This window comes from Haplochromis burtoni, unplaced genomic scaffold (assembly GCF_018398535.1).
Source record: "Haplochromis burtoni strain Fernald_Lab_line unplaced genomic scaffold, NCSU_Asbu1 Contig_170, whole genome shotgun sequence".
NCBI lineage: Eukaryota > Metazoa > Chordata > Actinopteri > Cichliformes > Cichlidae > Haplochromis > Haplochromis burtoni.
In genome coordinates, this window is record NW_024582531.1 from 139,409 (window position 1) to 143,400 (window position 3,992).

The 3,992-nt window shown below is 51.6% G+C and overlaps 1 long non-coding RNA gene across 1 annotated transcript; it reads left to right on the forward strand.

Annotated features, from left to right (window-relative positions):
- The first annotated feature begins 237 nt into the window (after positions 1-237).
- LOC102296721 lies at positions 238-3,064 on the forward strand. Its single transcript, XR_316516.3, has 3 exons — positions 238-403; positions 1,665-1,757; positions 2,671-3,064. It is a non-coding gene; the product is annotated as an uncharacterized LOC102296721 (long non-coding RNA).
- Positions 3,065-3,992: the final 928 nt, after the last annotated feature.

Below are 3,992 nucleotides of genomic sequence, written 5' to 3' on the forward strand. Positions count from 1 at the left end.
CCCAGGGCGCCAAACAGGCTAGGACCGCCACTGCACAGAAATACTTACTGAAGTACATTAAAGCTGCACTTCAGTAAGTATTTGAGTACATGTACTCAGTTACAATCTGTCTGACCCCTCTGAACACCATCGTTGACCTGACAGCATCGTGGGTTACAGTCAGATTCAGTGTTGGATGATCCAGGAGCACAGATCACTCAGGAGGAGGATCTGAGCTTGTTGCAGCGACAGTGAAGGCTCCTCCCCCTCCTCAGAGGGAGGGGCTATCAGAGGAGACTTGTTATTGAGGAAGAGCTCAGATATCAGCTGAGCGTTAACACACACGGACACATACGGACACACGGACCAGAACAGCAGCTCCTGACACCGCGCATCTGAAGGATGGTGTGACTGATCATCAGCGGTGAGTCCGACAGACTCTGGCTCAGGTCTGAACCCGAGACCAGGCTTCTCACTTCCGGGTTACCTGCGGCTCTGTCAGGGTTACTCCAGGGATTAGATCGAGCCCACAGCTGAGGGCCTGGCTCTGGCTAAACTCTGGATTAACCCCGAGAGCCAAACCTGCGGCTGAGAGACAGCCCAGATTAACTCCCACCTTTAAAGATAATCTCGGTCTAATCTGAGTGCAGATGGTAAACAGCGCTGATTTGGTCTCACCTGGATTTACGTGCCAGACTTTGAACTGGTGTAAAGGAGCTTCCGGAGCGCCTGAACACAGCGACAGTCTTTCTTCAGCGATCAGTGAAAATTAAAGAAAGAAATAAGTAATGAAAAGATGACTTCAAACCAAACCTGTCAGCATGAACCGTGTAACGTGTCGTTTCTTTAGTTCCGTGTGTGTGGGGACATTTTCACTGTGTTGGTTTCTCGTGTGGCCGCTGCGGCTCTTTACATTATGAACGATGGTCTCTGTTTGCTTCAGCATGTTCATTGATGCCGACCGGAAGCTAAACAGGATTTCATAATAATAATAATGATAATAGAAGCTGGGATTATTTTAGCTGTCAGATTAAGGAGCAGTGGCTGGGACCCACATTCATTCTCTGGATTCCTCTGAAGCCAAACCGGCCGAGCGAGACGGTCACGAGCCTGCATCCGGTTTCAGACTCTGACACCATCATCGCGGGGTTCCCACAGCCGGAGCTCCAGATGCAAACGAGCCCGTTAAGCCTGAACCATCAGATAATTACCACAAGTGTTTGTTAAGATAAGATAAGGACTCTTTACTGTCATTGCACAGTCAGGCATAGTACAGCAGTACAATGGAAAAACTCCCCCGTCGGCACTACGTACAACACCACGCAGTAACTTAAGTTAGTAATAAAATGTAGAATAAGTGTTGCACACTGTTATTACTGCACTTTGTTATAAATATCAATATTATTATTATTGTTGTTACCCCCCAAAAAGTGCCAATCAGGTCAGCTTCTGACAAAGACATGAACGGACTGTTAATTTGCATTTATGAGATGTAATCAGCATTTCCTGCACCGGCAGGATAATTCAGGGTTAGGGGTCAAACTCGGGGACGGTGTGGCGGTGTCAGAGCCTGCTGGCTCAGATATGATTTCAGTTAAGTCTGATCCTAAGTCCCGATGTTCTCGGGGAATGGGACTCACGGTGGGTCCGTTAACTCACTCGAGTTCATGTCGTTCTGTTTGCAGCCTGTCGGTACGTGGCGAGGAAGATCCGGGCTGCGGCGCGAGGAGAGGAGCAGCCGGAGAAGCCGAGCACCGCGGGATGCAAGCAGGCTAAATGTGAGTGTGGTCAGTGTCCTCCGCACGCAGTGATGTATCGGTGTCAGTCGACCTCAGAGGACAAAGAGGTGACGCTCAGGTTCGGTCAGAGATCCTCTGCAGACTCGCCTCAGACTCTGTTTACTGTGAGAAAGCGGCGCTCAGAGCTGCAGCTGCGGTGAGAAGGATGTGGTGAAGCTCTCGCAGCTGTTTTAGACTGTCCTCTTTTCTCCACGCCGCCGTGGCCAACGAGGCGCCTCTGCAGCGCTGACAGAGGAAATCAAGAGAGCCTGGTGAGAGCGTTCGCACAGAAACTTCACCACAGAAACAGAAACACTCTGGGCAGCTCGCCTGAGCAGAAGCTGTATTTAAACCCTGCGGTGCGCCTCACTGCAGAGGAAACCCCGTCTGCGCTCACAGACGCTCTTTGGTGTGTCATGTGGACGTTTGAGGTTTGGACCAGCAGCTCCAGTCCTGCAGTCCTCGCCGCTCCGTGTCTACGTGACACGACTCCCAGAGGGGCAACCTGTGTGGAGCTTCGACTCCACTTCAGCAGAACCGCGACCTTTGACCTGCAGACACAAAGAAACGCCTGTTTCTGTGCTGTGGAGCTGCAGAGCGTCCTCAGCTCAGAGCTGCAGTTTCCTCTGCAGAGCCGACACTCGGCGCTTTTGTGAGTCTGATGGCGACTGAGCAGCAGAATCACCAGGACCCAGAGACAAACGGTCCAGCACAGGAGCAGAGCTGGACTCACCTGAGCACACCTGTGTGAGGAGAACAGAGACATCAGAGCTACGACTGCGTGAAGCTGGAGGAGCTTCAGGCTGACGTTTTTACAGAATAAAAGCCTCTAAAGTTAGAACAGTGTCAGACAGGAAGTTCTTCCATTTTAAATAAACTCTTTCCTGTTCTCCATCTCTCTCTGTCTCCGCAGCTCGCAAGGGCGACAGGATGAGCAGCGAACCCGCCCTGATGACCCCGCCCACAGAGCAGGACGTCGACGTGCTGCCGAAGGAGAACTGCGGGTCCTGAAAGTAAGCCGAGAGCTGGAGGGCAGGGAGGTCCAAAAAGCATCCCAATCAGACGCCGTGCCAAATCAGACGCTGACTCTGACCTCGACCTCTTCCTGCTTCCGGCTCTCGGCGCTCTTTCGGCTCCTCCTTCCTCACGTCTCGGAGCGTCAGCAGAGAGGATGAAAGGCTGCTCACCAATTCCCCGCTCGAGGACCTGAGCAGCCCTGATGACCGTGGCGGTCTCTGCTGACGGCGCTCTCACGCCAACCGCACTTCTTTCTGTTGTTGCTTTAATAAAAACCGTTTTAAACCTGAGCCGAGTCTTTGTGTCCCAGTGAGACGCCGCACAAACAAACAGCAGCTGGCACCGCGAACCTTCACGATGCAGCTACTCCAGCTTCACAAGCTTTACAGCAACGGTGGCAAACATACGGCCCGTGGGCCAGAAGCGTCCACCCAGAGGGTCCAACCACTGCTTATTTCCATCAAGTCAGGAAGAAAGATAAATATTACATTGAAAAATTCAGTTATTTAATGTAAAGAAAGAAAAGTCTCTTTGTCTTTATAATAAAACAGTAAAATCTGTGAGGTTGTGTTTAAAGGTCGATGAAATCCTCACGAGCAGCTGAACGTCGTTCTTTGTTGTGTGATGGTTTTACAGGACCACGAACACGACGAGCATCGGTCTCGTGACTCAACCCCCAAACTGTCATATACAGATTTCAGTTAAAGGTGGTTGCCATGGATTTGTGTCCCACAGTGGCTGATGGACACAGATGGACTCCACAGCTCAGCCGTGCGCTCCTCACGGCCCTCCTGCTCCATCAGCCGCGGGCGTTTGCTGATGCTTTGGGTACGTCTGGAGCTCTGAGAGGATTCTCAGTCTAAGGGTCAGAGGTCATCGGTAACAGAGAGACATGCATGTGTGGGTAATCGGCTGTGGATCTATCACCATGAAAACTGAACATCATGAAACTCAAACAGTAAATCCTGATCTGACTCCTCCCACTTCAAAGCTCTTCACTGTCCCTCAGAGAGGAGGCGTGAACCTCCCTCCACTCTGAGGCCCGCTTCAGGTGGACGCTCTGAAAACTCGCACCTGCACAGCAGCTTTAATGATGAGCAGGTAAAGAGACAGGCGAGGAGGGCAGTCACATGACAGCCTGTAACCAGTGAGCACAAAGACAGGAAGGGTCCGCCCCCCTCACTGACAGGTGTAGGTGACATCATCAATCTGTCAGTT